Source organism: Macaca thibetana, chromosome 18 (assembly GCF_024542745.1).
Source record: "Macaca thibetana thibetana isolate TM-01 chromosome 18, ASM2454274v1, whole genome shotgun sequence".
Taxonomy (NCBI): domain Eukaryota; kingdom Metazoa; phylum Chordata; class Mammalia; order Primates; family Cercopithecidae; genus Macaca; species Macaca thibetana.
Window position 1 is genome coordinate 18,491,830 of NC_065595.1, and position 18,078 is coordinate 18,509,907.

General features: G+C 40.9%; 1 long non-coding RNA gene and 1 pseudogene across 1 annotated transcript in view; both read left to right on the forward strand.

Annotated features, from left to right (window-relative positions):
* Nucleotides 1-18,078, forward strand: part of LOC126941392 (uncharacterized) — a 168,401-nt gene that overhangs the window by 119,949 nt on the left and 30,374 nt on the right. The window lies entirely within an intron of this gene.
* Nucleotides 15,616-15,855, forward strand: LOC126941390 (U6 snRNA-associated Sm-like protein LSm6; annotated as a pseudogene).

Below are 18,078 nucleotides of genomic sequence, written 5' to 3' on the forward strand. Positions count from 1 at the left end.
AGACGGTCTTGGGTAACTGAGGAATTCCAAGAGAGAGCACCTTGATCTTGTCTATGTACAGTGAGCCAGAGAGGGTCTTTATCTTCACCTTTGATAAGTACATAAGGGCAGGGACTGTGCCTGTCTCAATATTGGATTTTTAATCCTTAGCACAGCACCTAGTCCATAGTTACTGAGAACTGTATGAGAGTCAGATTTATATTATAATTACATTATTAGTAATTACACATGAACAGAGAACACTATCGTGTTTTTACTATGTGCAGGGCACTCTTCTAAATATTTTATATGTATTATGTTGCCTATTTGTCGCAAGCACCCTATAAACTCTCTCTCCCATTTTACAGACAAGGAAAGTAAGGCCGAGAATACGTAACTCACCCAGGGGAACTGGCAGAGTCAGGATTGTTTGAATCCAGGCTGTCTGGTTCCTGAGCTCTCTCATGGACTCTTCCATTAAATGTCTCTCATTTATATGCGTCTATATTTCGTCACAATGCAAGAGCATCTGCTGTTAGCAAAATAAAATGCACGGGTTTTTTTTTTTGTTTTTTTTTTTTTTTTTTTTGAGATGGAGTTTTGCTCTTATTGCTCAGTCTGGAATGCAGTGGTGTGATCTCAGCTCGCTGCAACCTCCATTTTCCATGTTCAAGCGATTTTCGTGCCTTAGTCTCCCAAGTATCTGGGATTATAGGCGTCCATCACCAAGCCCAGCTAATTTTTGTATTTTTAATAGAGATGGGGTTTCACCACGTTGGCCAGGCTGGTCTCGAACTCCTGACCTCAGGTGATCCACCCTCCTTGGCCTCCCAAAGTGCTGGGATTACAGGAGTGAGCCACTGCACCTGGCCAAAATGCACTTTTTAATCTAGAAAAATGATACATTATGGTTTACACTTGAGTACTCAAAACTAGCCAGAGTTTTTAATTATTCTTAACTGCTAAATACCACTATCAAATAATGCATATGTATATCATTTAAATTAAACTAAATTTGGCCTGAGGTCGCCCTCGTACTGTGAGTCCCTATATAATGAACTGTGACCTAACTTAGTACATAAGCAAACTGAAAGCCTAACTTAGGAGTGTATTTTTGTAACATCTAGCTGAGTCTCAGCCAATCACAGGCTGCCAACTGATCAGACAGATCATGCCCAGATAAGGCAAACCCGGAGCTGTAACCAATGAGTGGATTCTGTATCCCATTTCCACTTTCTGTCTGTAGATGCCCCAGCGTAAGGACAGCAGCTGTAGGAGCCTCTAAGGGTCCTGAAGACTGCCTGATTCTCGAATCATTCTTTGCGCAAATAAACTCTGTTAAATTTAATTTGTCAGAAGTTTTTTCTTTTAACGAGGTAAAGGACAATGTTTTGATAAGTATTAACACACATTTCTTCTTTTTTTTCTTTTTTTCTTTTCTTTTCTTTTTTTTTTTTTTTTTTTTTTGAGACGGAGTCTCGCTCTGTCACCCAGGCTAGAGTGCAGTGGTGCGATCTCGGCTCACTGCAAACTCCGCCTCCCAGGTTCACCCCATTCTCCTGCCTCAGCCTCCCAAGTAGCTGGGACTACAGGCGCCCGCCACCACGCCCGGCTAAATTTTTTTGTATTTTAGTAGAGACGCGGTTTCACCATGTTAGCCAGGATGGTCTCGATCTCCTGACCTTGTGATCCGCCCACCTCGGCCTCCCAAAGTGCTGGGATTACAGGCTTGAGCCACCGCACCTGGCCAACACACATTTCTTTTATCTTTCTAAGAGCCACGCCTTTTACCTAGCTGGCCTCAGACCAATTTGCCTTGGAAAAAGGGATGTGCAGGACTTTGGGATCTGGTGAATTACAGTGTGAATGCAGAGAAAGACAAGAGAGCATTTAGATTCTGATGTGAGAAAGATAATTAAGATTCTTTTTCCAATTAATCTCCCACCCCCTACACCTTAACATAGCAAGGCCAATCCTGACTAACCCAGCTCACACAGTTCTCCTGCTGGGGAGAGTAGATGTAGTATCAGGTGAAAGCTTGAGATGTGTCTCCAGGTGATAGAAGGGGAGAAACTCGACTCTTCTGGCCCAAGGGAATTGTGAACAGGCTTGGAGAAGGAGGTAGACCAGAATGGGTTGTGTGTGCCCAGATTTGGGCCTTATTTGTCTTTGGCTCAAGTAGAGGGGAAGGAAAAAGCCACGGGCAGAGGAGGGGCTCTTCTAAACCAAGATGCTCCTTAGGATATTGAAAATCTCTCTGGATCAGTTCTCAGACCTGCACAGCTCAACCTGGGAGGCAGCCGTGCCAAATGTACTCTCACTACAGAGAGAGGCCCTGGGTGGAATGATCCTGGGCTGCCTTCACATCCCACGTTGCTTGGATGCTGAGCTGAGAGCCATGGGGCTTTCCCCGGGCCTGCCGTGGTGGGGTGGAAGGGATTTCAGGGCTGAGACTGGAATTGGTAGAGGTCTTTGGGGGCAGAGGACCACCAGGATGGCAGGCTGAGTGGAGGATGGGCCAGGGCTGAGGGGTCTAAAGTAGTGAGGACTGAGTTAATTTGGGGGGTATCGGGGTAAGCCAGTATGTCACCCAAGCAGTGTCCAAACCAAGAAAGACCAGATAATAGTTTACACTAGTTATAGAATTCAGCCGTGAATGCCAGCGAAGCAAGCAGCCACTCACACCCCCAGACATCTAGGCAGTGTCCACAGGAGAGAAGCTGGAGTAGATTGAAGCTATAGGAGAGCCGGAGGACTTTTAGCTAACAGGTACTGACACTTCCTAAAACATTGCGTGCATCATCAGAGTGGATTTCTTTTGATTTATTTATTATTTATTTTTATAGAGATGAGGTCTCACTATGTTGCCCAGTCTGGTCTTGAACTCCTGGTCTTACGCAATCCTCCTGCCTCAGTCTCCCAACGTGCTGGGATTATAGGCACGAGCCACTGTGCCTGGTCAGATTTAGTTTTAAACTGATTTGGTCATTTGGTTAAAATGTTTTAAAGTATAAGAATCATGGGAAGGAGATTTCTTATGATTACTCATAAACAAAACAAAAAATTCTGTATTCTCTGTGTATAGGTGAAAGCTTGCAACCCCACTGTGATAGATACATCCAGGCAAATACATTGAGGATCATGTCCATATTGATTATTCAGTTTTCACTCTGAGTTGTATTTTTATTCCCCCGGTTATTTGCTTTGCTAGCTTCCTGAAGGTGGTAGCTGTCTATACTGCAGACAGAAGTTGCGGCAAGGGGCCATCGGATTGTCACATGAACAGGCCAAATAATTACAATATAATTACAAATAATTACAATGAGTAGTTTGCTGACTACTCATGGGCCTCAGCTGCTTCATGTATGTAGCAATCCAAGTAGTTCAAATGTCTTATTTATTTAATTTATTTTGAGAAGCCTTTCAAAGTTGAGTTATAATTCATGCATCATGCAATTCACTCTTTCAAAGTGAACAATTCAGTAGTTTTTAGTATATTCACAAAATTGTGCAATCATCACCACTATCTAATTTAAGAACATTTTTGTCTCCTCAAAAAGAAACCCTGTAACTCAGGTGTTCCCAACCCATGGGCTGTGGACTGGTACCAGTTTATGGCCTGTTAGGAACTGGGCCACACAGCAGGAGTTGAGTGGTGACAAGCAAGTATTACCTCCTGAGCTCTGCCTCCTGTCACATCAGCAGCAGCATTACATTCTCATGGGGGCTCAACCCTATTTGAACTATGCATGCGGGGAATCTCGGTCGTACACTCCTTATGATAATCTAACAAATGCCTGATGGTCTGAGGTGGAACAGTTTCATCCCCAAACCATCTCCTCCCCGTCCCTCACCTCTGTCCCTTGGAGAAACTGTCTTCCATGAAATGGGTCCCTGGTGTCAAAAAGGTTGTGGAAAAAACTGGTCCCTGGTGACAAAAAGGTTGCTGTAGCCATCAGCAGTAACTCCTCATTCCCCTCATTTCCTAGTCCCTACCACCACTAATCTACTTTCTATCTCTGAAGATTTGCCTATTCTGGACTTTTCATCTAAATGGAATCATGTTTGTTGGTGTCTGGCTTGTTTTAGCTAGCATAATGTCTTCCAGGTTCCTTCACATTATGGCTTACATCACAATTATAGTCCTTTTTATGGCAAATGAATATTCCATTATATGGATATACCACATTTTGTTTATCCATTCATCAATCATCAGACAATTGAGTTGTTTTCACTTTTATTTGGCTATTATGAATAATGCTGCTATGAACATTGGTGTGCAAGATTTTGTGCAGACATGAAGTTTCAGTTTTCTGGGTATAAACGCAGTAGTGGAAATGCTGGGTCATACATCTATGTTTAATGTTTTGAGGAACCACCAACCTATTTTTCAAAGTTGCTGTGCGATTTGACATTCTCACTAATGGTATACAGGGGTTCGAATTTCTCCACGTCCTTGCCAACACTTGTCATTGTCCATCTTTTTGATGACAACCATCCTATCAGGTGTGAAGTCGTATTTTATGTTAGTTATCTTTTTTTGGTTTCCAATAATTAACTTTTTGGGAGGTTTGCAGACACCTTGGTAAGGTGCAGGTCTTCAGTAATTCCCTCTCTGGTTGCTTGGGTAATATTTGTGCCCTGTCACACTCTGTATGACAGATGTGTGACCAAACCTTACTCTGTTAATAACTTTACTTTTTAATTGAACTTTTACCCATCACAGGCTGAGGGACAGGTTATATAGCTGATTCTGAGTTAATTATAACTGCCATTATTTTTTTATTTGCAGTGCCTGAGCAAGCAGTAAAACAGCAAGTTAAGTCACATTTGCAATGGGACCGTGACTCAATTAGTGTTTTTGAATAATAGGCAATAGTAATTAAAGTCATGGCAATTTCAGTAGCAGTATTATGTGGTAGCCTGGCTTCAGCAAAGGCTATTTTACAACATGTCCGGAGAGAAGGCAGAAGGGAGACAGAACATGCTAGGTGGAAGCCCTCTCCTTCTTGTCCCTTGCAAACTGGGAATGGAAGTTCTTGAGAATATCTTCCACAACTTTTCAACATCACTTTATCAGCTTCTATGTCAGAAGCTCAACATTCAACGTAAAACTCATAGGTCCTGCAAGGTAATATTTCTAGTCGAGTTTACCTTGTCTGTGAAAAGCCAGACTCCTGAGACTGAATGCCATATGCAAACATTGACATGCACTTGGACAACAGAATAGGCAGGGGAAAATTAACAGCCCTTTCGTTATTGGCTTTGTAAACCCAAACCTATAAAATTTCTTCCAGTCAGGGAGTGAATATGCCCATCTAAAGGATAAGAAGACTGAGGCACAGTGTGGTCATGGAACTAGGGTATGATCCTTCCAAGAGGGGCCTGGGTGAGCATCTGGTTCTCGTTTTAGATTTCAGCTGCTCATATCACCACCTCTCCCAAACTGCAAGTACCAAAACTGTTGCCTGCAGCCTCATATTTTATGCTGATAATAACAAAATTTCTTTGGAGAGTAAAGAAAATTTTAATACAAAAGATGAGACATTATGACCGTCAGGCTCAAGAAGGGCTACAAAAGAGAGGGAACTCAGATTAGTGTTCTAAGTGCTGTTAAAATGGACATCAAACCATCCTTGAAAGTGAGGAGAGGTTCAGAGACAGACCGATTATGTCTAAAGACCGTCCCCTTGCTCCTACCCCAACCTCCTCACAATTCTAGTTGCCCAGAAGCCCAGTCCTTGTCCCAGCTCAGGGCAATAGAGTGGTTTGTCTAAGCATGCTTCTCTGGGCCACTTATGGATACTTCCTCTCCAGTTTGCAATAATTCTTTGTGGAACCTCAAGGTCCACAGAAAGGCCCAATGGTGGTCACTTTGCCATGACATCAGTGAAACTTACATACAAGGTGTTGCAGGTTGGGTCCATAGGAAGCACAGGAAGAATAGCTTGCAGGAAGTTGTTGAGGAATGCTCTCAGAATGGACACTGACAGGGAAAGGGCAGGAAACAGGACTGAAGGAAGAGGGTAAGGGTGAGTAATAGTGTGAGTAAAGACATAGAGACAGGAATAAAATCAATCTGTTTGATCACGGTGTAGGATGACGTCAGAGCAACAGGATAAAAGCCTGCAAAAGGATATTGAGGCAAGATAGTTGGAGATGATATCAAGAGCCAGGGTAAAGTTTTGAGCCAATAAAGAATGCTGAACAAGAGAGGAATCTAAATGCCAAGAGTGAACAGGAATGTTGAAGCCATGGGAAACTCTAAGGAGGAAGACCTGAGGAGATATAGGTCAGAAAAAAGCAAGCTCTTTGGATTAGCTCCAAATGAGAGATGGAAGTTGGGAGGTTAAGGTTAGTCAGATCAGATATTTCTAAATAAATATGCATTGTGCACTTATCATTCCTTTATATCTTCCTGGGGTTTAAAAAGATTATTCTTCTTTTGACTTTTAGGACTCCTACTTTTCAATTTAAGATTAGAAATTTTTCAGGTTGGAACTGATGAAACTCAAAACATGCCACCCCCAAATATGGCACCTTAGCATATTAATTATTTTTTTGTTGTTGAGACAGGTCTAACTCTGTCACTTAGGATGCAGAGCACAATCACAGCTCACTGCAGCCTCAATCTCCAGGGCTTAGATAATCCTCCCACCTCAGCCTCCCAAGTAGCTAGGACTACAAGTGTGCACCAGCAAACCTGGCTAGCTTTAATTTTTTTTGTTTGTTTGGTTTTTTGTTTTTTGTAGAAATGGTGCCTTGCTATGTCTCCCAGGTGGTCTCAAACTCCTGGGCTCAAGCAATCCTCCCACTTCAGCCAAAGTGTTGGCATCACAGGCATGAGTCATTGCACCCAGCTCACATATTGAATATTTTAAACTCATGTAATTTGAGAACATGGCAGACGCAGCAAGACTGGAGTAAAACAGATTATAAGACACTCCTGTGAGTGGTGCCTTCCCTATGCCCAGGGAGAAGGAACATCCTGTCTCCAAAGACAAGGAGACACAGAAGAATTGGAGCAAACAGGTCTTGCTAAGTTCCCCCAGTTTATTACTGTTAGCTTATACTCCTTGCCCTATTCTATTTCTCCATGACTATCCATTCTTCATCAAACCTACTGTGAAAAAGTACTTAGGTTTAGCTGATTCTTTAGGGCTTCATTTCCTTATAAAGGCTCCTGTGTTATGAAGATTAATTTGTATGCTTGTCTCTTGTTCGTCTGTCTTTTGTTACAAGGGCCCAGCCAATGAACCTAAGATGAGTAGAGGAAAAGGTATTTTTCCTTCCATAAAGAGCGATCCTATAATTACTGAAAGAAAGGTCATGAATGCCCTGCACTGTGGGCTGGAAGGAGAGAGGATGAAGTGAATTTTCAAACATTTTCCTTGAAGGCAGAAAAATTTCACTGGCTCCTTATAAAGAATTAACAATCCTCAGTGTTCTCTTAGAGACCCCACTCTCTTCCACTGTAACAGCAAATTTTTATTTATTTGGTAGGGCAGCCATAACAAAATACCACAGAATGGGAGGCTTAAACAAGAAAAGTTAATTTTCTTACAGTTCTGGAGGTCAGAAGTTCAAGATCAAGGTATCCATAGGGTGGTTTCTGCTGAGTATTGTAGACGGCTGCCTCCTCACATGGCCTTTTGTCTGCGTGTGGCGGGGGGAGGGGGGGAGGGAGAGAAACAGAGAGAGAGAGAGAGAGAGAAAGAAAGAAAGAGAGAGAGATCTGGGGTTTCTTCCTCTTTTTCTGAGGACCCCAGTCCTATTGGATTAGGGCTTCACGCTAATGACCTCATTTAATCTCCTTAAAGGCCCTATCTTCAAATATAATCTCATTAGAGGTTAGGACTTCAACGTATGAATTTGTGAGGAGACACAATTCAGTCTGTAACAACAAATAACTCAATTCATGAGCCAGACATCTCTGATCATCTCAGAACCAGCCCTTGCTTGTTCTAAGCTTTCTAAGTCTTTCTAATTGACCATCACCATTATTTATTGCCCCTAAATCATTGTGTCAGAGCAAAGGTGATTCTTACCTTAGTAGTCCTTTATATTTTCTGAGGAAACAAAATGGTAGAAGAATTTCCTTACCATCCTCACTTTTATGGTACTCAGGGCTTAAATAAAGTTCATTATCATGAACGAAGAGGACTATAAACTATTTTGATTGGTCATGTTTATAAACTTTTGATCATACAACCCTGATGTATGTATTTATAAGTTTATAAATTATATACACACACATATGCATATATATAGTGTGTATCTCTCTTCCTCCATACACACATACACACACACATAAATGGATGAAAAGAGTCAAACTCTGTAAAATATTTGAAAAGATTTATTCTGAGCCAAACGTGAGTGACTATGGCCAATAACAAAGACCTCAGAAGGTCCTGGTACCATGTGCCCCTGGTGGTTGGGATGCAGCTTGGTTTCATGCATTTTAGGGGGTCATGAAACATCAATGAAATACATTTGAGAAATACATTGCTGTCCAGAAAGGCATAATGCAGAGTGGGGGTGGGGTGTAGTGTTTCTAAGCTATAGGTAAATTTAAACTTTTTTCTAGTTGACAATTAGTTGAGCTTGTCTAAAGATCTAGGATCAATAGAAAGGAAATGTTCAGATTGTGGAGACCAAAGTTCTTTTGAAGTCTCATAGTGGCTGTCCTTAGAGACAATAGATGACAAATGTTTCTTATTCAGACCTTTGAAAGGTACTAGACTCTCAGTTAATCTCTACAGTATTGGGAGGGCCTGGAAGAAAAAGATCTAGCTATATTAATAGAGATTCTTTACAGATGCATTTTTCCCCACAAAGGACAGCTTTGCAGGGCCATTTCAAAATATGGCAAAGAAACATGTTTGGGGGTAAAATATTTTGGTTTTCTTCCTCGTCATGTAATGTTATGCCAGTCAGATTGGAAAGTAAGTCACAATATATAGGGTTAAATAAAACTCACCTGATGAGAATTTGTGGTTTGTGGGGCATGACTCCCCACACCCCTTAGATATTTGAACAAGATAAGAAAAAGTCATATCTTAGTCCTTGGACTGTGTGGGTCCACTTATATTCACATATTTTTAAAACCAAATGCTGATTGAAAATACATTATTTGAAAGATGCAAAATGCATGTATATAGAGGTCTGGCTCTTCATGTAGGAGGAGTTCCAGTCTGGAGGGCTGACTGCTGGACTTGAGTGTGCACAGATTTTGACATATGCTGGGGACTTGAAATTCTAACAGTTAAAGAAAGAGGAAAGAAACACAAAACTCAACAGTCAAAGATGGGTTTATTTTGGAGAATAAACCTGAGAGGGGCTTCTGGCTGATTTTGGTCAGGAGTACTCTCTCTTACAGACTGAGTATTTATTGGTGAGACAGCTTATCAGAAGCTTGGAATGTTTCTGTGTGTGGGAGAAGTTTACGGAGGGGTTGGAATGTCTCCGGCTGGAGGGGAGGTTATCTTGGGGCTGGCATGTCTCTTGTCAGGGAGGGGTTTACCTTATGGTTGGAATGTTTCTGGTCAGAGGCGTTGTTTGTGGTTTATGGTCATGCGGACTTTAGCCATTAGGCTGATGCCCTTTGGATTTAGGCGGTTTTTTATCAAGGGGAATTTTAGAATGGCGGTGCTTGTCCAAGATGGCAATGCCCCTGCTCTGTCAATTCAGACCCTATATTATAGAAAGGATGAGGAGTGGCATGTTCTTTCTGGCTACTTCCTGCTGACAAGGGGATAGAGAGTTTTCTGGTCTCAGATTGCCTGCAGGGAAGTAATGCCATCTGTAGATGTTTTTGGGTAGTTGTCTGTGAAATGACCATGATCCTGTCAGTTAAAAATCTTTGAAAAAGGTTAATTAGGCAGGGTAAGAACATTAGTCCCAGCCACATTATTAGGAGAGGGCCCAGAAATGGGATGACCCATGCTATGATTTTGTTCCCAAACCAAGATTCTATTTGGTTGTTTTGGTATTCCCTTAGATTTTTAGCCCTTTCTTTAAGTTTTTCAGCAGCATCTCTTACTAGGCCTGATTGGTTGATATAGAAACAACATTCCTCATCCAATAAGAGGCATAGGCACATGATTGGAAAGGCCCATGTGTTATTTTCTGTTATAACCATTATTCCTGCGATGAGGATAAAAATTAAGCAAAATGCTACAGTAACTGAGATTCTCTGTCTGATATTCTACCCTTAGGGTGCTAGAGTATATAGTCCTACTGCAAATAGTAGACTGAGTAAAGCAATTTCCACAAGGGTGGTGTAGTAAATAATTTCCATTAGAAGTTTTAATATTTGGCTTAAAAGGAGAGGTAGCAATGACAAAAGTAGGGGTGAAACTGAGTAAGATGAGTTACTCACTTAATTACTTATTTTTTATGATTTTCAGCTTAAGATTTCCTATTTCTTTACATTGATATTTAGAATGTTCATTTGGGGTGTCAGAGGTTACTTCCTCAGCTTTCCAGGCTTTGACTTGAGTGCAATGTATCCAGGAGTTGATTCCTATAACAGATACCATCTCAATTACCCTCAGTGCCATGGACTCACTAGACGTGGGGGTGAAGGATTCTGGGCACTCTCAGTTATTAGTTGTCAGCACCAGCAGTGTAGAGATTTCCTCCTGTGATGGTCAGGGGGCTTAGAGGCAGCGCCTGCTGAAACAGTTAGTTTTCAGTTCATAGGGCTTTAGGAAAGCACAGCTTATTTTGGAAACTTGTAGCCAGAAGAAAATAGAATTTAATTTAAACTGTAGAAAATAATAAACATTGAAAAACATTAGGCAACACTAGAATTTAACAACACTTGTGCTATAGTTTTTGAGACATAATTTTCTCTCTCCAGTTTCCCATTTTAATTAAAAGACAAATCATGATAGGACTGGTTTGCTTTATTATACTTGGTTTAATTATTTGCATACAGTACAGCAAGAATAATTATTTGTTACATAGGCCTTTTAAACTGGCTTTGATGGAACTTTGTTCTGTAGAAGGAATCTGAGATAAGACCTTTTTAAAGCCAAGCTCAGACATGGATTTGTACCATCAAATGCCTATGAGTTGGGTGAATTTCTCTCCTCTTGAGGTTCCAAGATAACTTGGGGTTCCTGGCCTGTTCAGAAAGTGACATTGTTTACTTACCACAGATCAGAAATGCTGTACAGGGACTGTGTACACAGAATATGAGGCCAGTTTCCGGGGGCTTTATTGGCTTCATAAGGCAAGTTTGGTTCCTTAAAGGAAAGCACACCATTCCAGTCAAAGCCTTGGTAAAAATAACCAGTTTTTCCAATTGTGGCCTGTTACAAAAGAAAACAGATTCTTATTGTACTTATGCAAATAACTATGTTGCCATAACTTAAGAATACTCACAGTTTCCAATTTCCAGAGAAAATCAGGTAGAGAGAAACAAGTATGCTCCAAATTTTGTTCATGGGAGTATACTAAATTGTTAAAAGCTATCAATAGCTCAAAAGAAAAGTTTCTTTGGTTTTGAAAAGCAAAACAAATGATTAGCTGTATTTTAAGCTAAATGTCAAAAAGATCACCCCAGTCTCCTGTTAGTTCACTTCATGCAGTTAATTCCTGTCCTGCTTGATATTAATGAACATTTTAGCTCTTCAAGACTCCTGAACATTCTTCTCTATTCCGATGTCACAATCGCCAAAGTTAACAGAAATCTGCATCCAAGAGCACTTGTAAGAGCTTTATAGCTGATTATAAAACGACCTTTTAAAGAGGACCAAAACTTGACAACAATTGTTTATGGATGACAAAAAGTTTTAGGGTAGCCATAAAGTCACAATTGACAAGGATATCTGTTACCTTTGTGGCACACAGTAATTTAAACATAACAAGTATAATTATTACTGATAACATATACTAAGATATATCAGAATTATAGGAGTCTCCGTCTCCTATAACTTTGAAACACATACCAAAAATATATTTATACAAATATAGCCCAAAAAAACCATTTTATATCTGACAATGTTTCCTATTATGACTTTATACCAAATAAGCCAAACTTTACCTTTATATTAGTGGGCTATTAATGTTAAATACAATTTTAATAAAACCTTGTAGACACATTTACCCAATTTTAATATTGGACCGTTAAGGTAAGACGTTTATGAACCCTTTTTAACGCTTTACAACTTTTGTTAAAGAGCAGGTTAGTGCTTTAAGTGAAATCCGTTTTGCTTTTACTTTAATGTTCAATTTACAGAAAAACTAGATGATACCCCTTCAACTTTAGCCGATACATTTACACACAGCATTTCCTTTACAATTAACCTAAAACTTTCTTAAACCTTCATTTTTATTTTATTCAACTTAGAACAATTCTTTAACCTTTTAATCTAGGTAAAAATCCACGTTCTCGTGCCTCCTTGTATAATACTTTGCCAAAAGTATACGCAAACTGTTTTCTCAATAGTCTTACATGCATGTTACATTGTTAACTTTTAGCAACCTTTAGTTTTGTTGGTAAGTTTGGGATTTTAATTATGTACTAGGTGTAGAGCCTAGGACCTTGACAGAAGTGCAGGTAAGGTCCGACTCATTCCAGCATTTAACTCCATGTGTTCTAGGTCTCACCTAGCTGCAAACCAGCCAAGTTGTAGAGCTAACAGTTATAGTGGCATTTTATAAAGCATTCAGGAAGCCTAATCACTTTTAAATTGTGTAACATTTCTTGCATAAATTCCCTTTTGTAAAATGCTTCCTGATTTACACAGACAATTCCTGACATGCCTCAACTTTCTGACTTGTAAATATCCCTCTCTTTAAACAACCAGTTAATTTACTTTAGGGTAAGAATTTACCATATAAGATTCTTTTCATATAAATTCTCTTTTTTTATTTTAAAGATAACAGTCCTTTCCCCAAACAAGCTTCCTTCATGTCTATGGGCTAGGCTGCCTAAGGACACAAGATTAGAAGTTAGAGTATTCCACTAAATAGTTCAAGATGTAGCTATCTTTACTAAACCAATATTAATGTTTCATTTATTTAAAAATTACATAAGCAAAGATTATTCTGTTTGGGTTGAGTTATAGTTTTGTAGCCTCTATGCCAAATTTTGACAATTTATAGTATTTGGCAGAGGTAAGTATGAAATTGCTTGATCAATAAATGCAAACAAAAACTATATGCTGGCAACTCTTAAGACATTTCTAATCTTACAGTACCAGTAAGTTTTAAAGATTAAAGTCACGTGAACTGAAAGGTTTCACAGCTTTTACTTTTCCCTTAAAAATATTTGGTTTAAGCACTTATTTTTCTTAGGCCAATTAATTAGAGCCTTTTTAATAGACACTGCACACATAACACATATATAGCCACACAGACACCCAGAAGAAGATCCAGTAGTTATAAGATTGTTTTTTTCTAATTTCCCAATTGGATTATTGGCCTTCGGATGAGACCCTTTGAGAACAGGGCTAGGAAAACAGTTTCCAGGGCCTAATAAACAAGTATAACTGGAAGACAAAGGCAGATTTGGGGAGGTACTTATCCACCTCCAATTCCAGGGATTCCATGAGGAAAACAGATTTTTCCCAAAATGGGACTTGTGGTGCCTTTTCTGTTTTCCCAAGGAGTTCCAGGCCACCAGAAGTCATTTTAGGGTTCTTCATACACTCACCAAGAGTGGCAAGGCAGAGTGGAGAAAAGTAATTGAGTTGACTGGGAAAACCTTTTCCAAGAAAACATGATTTATGAAGAGAAAAACATAAAGGCCTTTGAATATACTCATAGTTCCAATTTGCAATAAATCAGACATGGAGAAAGGGACATGAACATGAGCAAAGCCTTCAACCCCAGCTGCTTCCCAGAGAGGGAGAATGGCAGAGGTGGTTTGAGCAGTTTTTAAATGGGTAACAGATGGAGAAGTAGGAGTGGAGTTTGGGGCTGAAGGCTTGGGGGCAGGAGGGGCCACCAGGGTGGAGGGTTCAGATGGACGAGGAGAGGATACAGAGGGGTGAGAATACAGAGGGGGGTCATGTGCAGGATCAAAAGGAGTTTTGGAGGAGGGAGTGACCCAGGGAGGGTTTTCATTAAGAAGAAAGATTTCGTGAGGGGTGCAAGCTTGACACAGAGAAGGTTGGGATCTAAGGTAGAAGTAGAAGAAAGCCTGAATATAGAAAACCTCTTGCCATTTGCCATTCCTGGTTATAAAGTTGTTAAGGTTCCTGAGAATTTGAAAGTCAAAGGTGCCATTTTTGCGCCATCAGCTGACATTATCTAATTTGTATTGGGGCCAGGTCATATTCCAATAAAAAACTAAATGCCCAAGCCAAACTTGCAAGGTTGTGAAGGGACAGCCCAGTGGGAAGGATGTAGGAATGTGGGATTGTTTGGCACTTATGTGGACTGGTGAGAAGAAGCTGAGGGTGTCTGTTTTTGTTCTAGGCATCCCCAGACAAAGGACAGAGACCTGGAATCCCCTTTCTAAAAAGGACACTCAAACTAAGAAGGAACTGGGCATTCCCAAGATTTTCTCTAGCTTAGCCCCATTGGTCCTCTGAGGACCAGGGCAGCAGAACTTATTTTTCCCAGGTACCACTAGAAAGCCAGGGGAGGGCAGATCTTACCAGTCAGCTGGATTAGTGTCTGATGTTGGATGTTCTGGCTGGAACTGGCAAAGGGCCTCTAGGACTGGAGCCACATGAGGGAGGGAGGGAGGGGGAGAGAGTGAGTGAGTGAGCGCTAGAAGAGTGAGAGAGAGAGAAAAGAGAGGATGAGGGAGGAGGAAGGGAGAGAGTGAAATACCTGTTGTGGGTGGTCAGAGGTGGATTGCTGAGACCTGAGGGTTTTGAGGGCTCACTGGAGAGTAACCCCAGCCCGAGTCTCGCAGTCCCCTTCAGGTTAGTTGTCCTCCTCATACAAATTGCTCGAAAAGTGAAGTGAGAGCCAAGACAGGGTGGGTGACCAGAGACTCTCAGGATCCAGCAGGATAAGCAGCTGCTGTCCACTGCTTCCAGGGTTGCAAGAAGCCTCTACCCCCAACACCCATCCCGGGTTTCGGCACCCAATGTAAGAGTTAAAGAAAGAGGAAAGAAACACAAAAAGCGGCTCAACAGTCAAAGACAGGTGTATTTTGGAGAATAAACTTGAGAGGGGCTTCTGGCCAATTTTGGTCAGGAACACTCTCTCTTACAATCTAAGAGTATTTACTGGGGAGAGAGCTTTCCGGCTGGCGGGGAGGTTACCTTAGGGCTGGCATGTCTCTGGTTGGGGAGGGGTTTATCTTATGGCTGGAATGTTTCTGGTTGGAGATGTTATTTGTGGTTTATGGTCATGCTGACCTTAGTCATTAGGCTGATGCCCTTTGGATTTAGGCGGTTTTTAATCAAGTGGAACTTTAGAATGGTGGTGCTTGTCCAAGATGGCGATGCTCTTGCTCTGTCAGAAACCAATCCTTCAAGAATATTAAAGGACCACTGTATATCATGTAGTCTTGCTAGAATGTCATATTGCATTGTAAAATAGACATAAAATACTAAAAAGTAAAGAAAATGCAAGTAAAGGTTCTGGCTGCTATTGTCTATAGAGCACAGGCTTATAGGGCACCTGGAGTGAGGGTTCTGGATCCCAGGCGCGAGGATTGTTAAAATGAGTCTTCAGAAGCAAACCTCTGGTGACTCTTAAAGCAAATCATGGGTCAGCCAACTGTGGTAAAATTAAATTCAGAGTGGATTATCGAGGTGTCCTGGCTTGCCTGGATGGCTACATGAATACAGCCCTGGAGCCGGCAGAAGAGTATATAATGGACAACTGAAGAATAAGCATGGGGCTGCAATTAGCTACAGAAACCATGTGTTCTACATTGGTGCACAGAAGAAAAGGATGTGATGACACCAAGAGAACAATGCTTTTCATACATGGATTTAGTTTTTATGGAACCTTTTTCCCTTTTTTGCTTCTTTTGTGATATAATTTGTCCAGGTTTTTAAAATAGTTGGTGAGTTTTCGCTGACATGTAAGATAAATGTATACAACTGAGGATTGAATTATGAAGTATTCTTTCACATTTAAGTTTCCCTCATTTTCTTTTACCTTGTGCCAATGTACAGAATGCTAAAATAATTTTTTATAGAAAGACAAACTAAAAGTAAAAATAAATGTAACTTAAAAATAAAGCAAGGCCAGGAGTGGTGGCTCATGACTGTAATCTCAGCACTTTGGGAAGCTGAGGCAGGCAGATGACTTGAGCCCAAGAGTTCGAGATCACATGGGCGACATGGCAAAACCCCATTGCTACAAAAAATGCAAAAATTATCCAGGCATGCTGAAGTTCGCTTGTAGTCTCAGTTACTCGGGAGGCTGAGGTGGGAGGATCACCTGGGCCTCGGTTGTGGTGAGCTGTGATGGTGCCATTGCACTGCAGCCTGAGAAACGGAGTGAGATCCTATCTCAATAAATAAATAAATAAATAAATAAATAAATAACAATAAAGTGAAATGACAATTTCTTCCTACACTTCACTCTGAAGACCAGTGTGCTGGAAGGTGGCTTTGCTCAGGGTGTAAGGGGAAAATCCTAATGAATCTGGAACCACTGATTTTAGGTCCTGGTTGTCCACTTATCCATTGTATCATCTCCCCTGAGTTTCTTAGTTTCAGCAAAATAACAGATCTAGGAACCCCCAGGTAGCCGCAACAGGCTAAGATTCCTGACTGAGCTTTGCTCTATCTTGGAACCAAATCTATTTTGGTGAATATACAAAAATCATTGTGCCTTCCAGCAGCCCTAATAGAGGGAGGGCAGGCAGGGAAAAAAGTACAGTTGATGCTTCCTATACTAACTCTAGGCAGAGGGTCAAGGCTTTGATTTTTATCTTTGAAGAACCTTATTTAGCATTCAAAGCCAAAGATTGCCCTTTAGTTATGAAAATGTCTCAGTAGCTACTTGTCACCAGTCATTAAAGACTATTAGAAAAGGAGAGGAGAGTGAAATTTTTATTTACTTGCAAATGATCCAGGCTCCAGCATATTTAGAATGCAAACCCAGGTTGCCATCCAGTCACTTAGATATGAATTAAACCTTCTATCTAACAGCCAGTGTATTTGAAGCACCCTCCCCGGGGTAATAGGGTTTTATCTGAGGAGCACTTTGGGAGAAAAAGTGAAAAGTCCAGGTCCTGAGAATAAAGCTTCTATTGCTATGCTAATGTGCCCTGAGCAGGTGTGAGTGGTAAGTTCTCCGCTCAGGCTTCCTCTGTACCAAGTTTGGGATACTTGTGGGGTGAAACGCCACACTCATACAGATATAAATATGAACTTGTGCTAAAGATTTTACTTAAACTGGTGAGGTGTAACAATCAGGTCAAAGGAAAAGTTAAAAAAAAAAGCACTAACTCCCCCGAGTACAGGAACGTTGAAATTAATGTGCAAAAGGCCCCCCCACCAGATTATTTTACATTAGGAGAGAAAAGTCAATGGAATCTCTATCAGATAGGACAGAATTTACACGTCTATAGCCAAGAATTATTTTGCATTGTCATTAGTCTGACACAATCATAGATTTGTAAACTAGGTCCTAGACAATCAGATAACCCAGAGAGGGGTCCTCTAGAACCTAGGCAATACATAGATTTTCAATGAAGCACAAATTTGTCCCCATTGCTTAACCCCAGGGGCTAATGTGAAGGGTGCCCACTCACGTTGTGCAGTGCAGGAGCTGGTGGGCCTATTTTATTTTCACAGTTCCTCATCTCTCCTCCCGTCATTTCCTTTGGTGTATTTGTTACCAGGGAGGGGTCCTGATCCAGACCCCAAGAGACGGTTCTTGGATCTCATGCAAGAAAGTCTCTGGGGAGAGTCCACAGAGTAAAGTGAAAGCAAGTTTATTAAAAAAGTAAAGGAATAAAGAGTGGCTACTCCATAGGCAGAGCGGCTCTGAGGGATGCTGGTTGTCTGTATTTATGGTTATTTCTTGATTGTATGCTAAATAAGGGGTGGATTATTCATCAGTTTTCTGGGAAAGCAGCGGTGGGGGGGTTAGTTGGGAGGTGGGTGGCAACTCCTGAAACTGAGGGTTCTTTCCTTCACTTTTTAGACCATATAGGGTAACTTC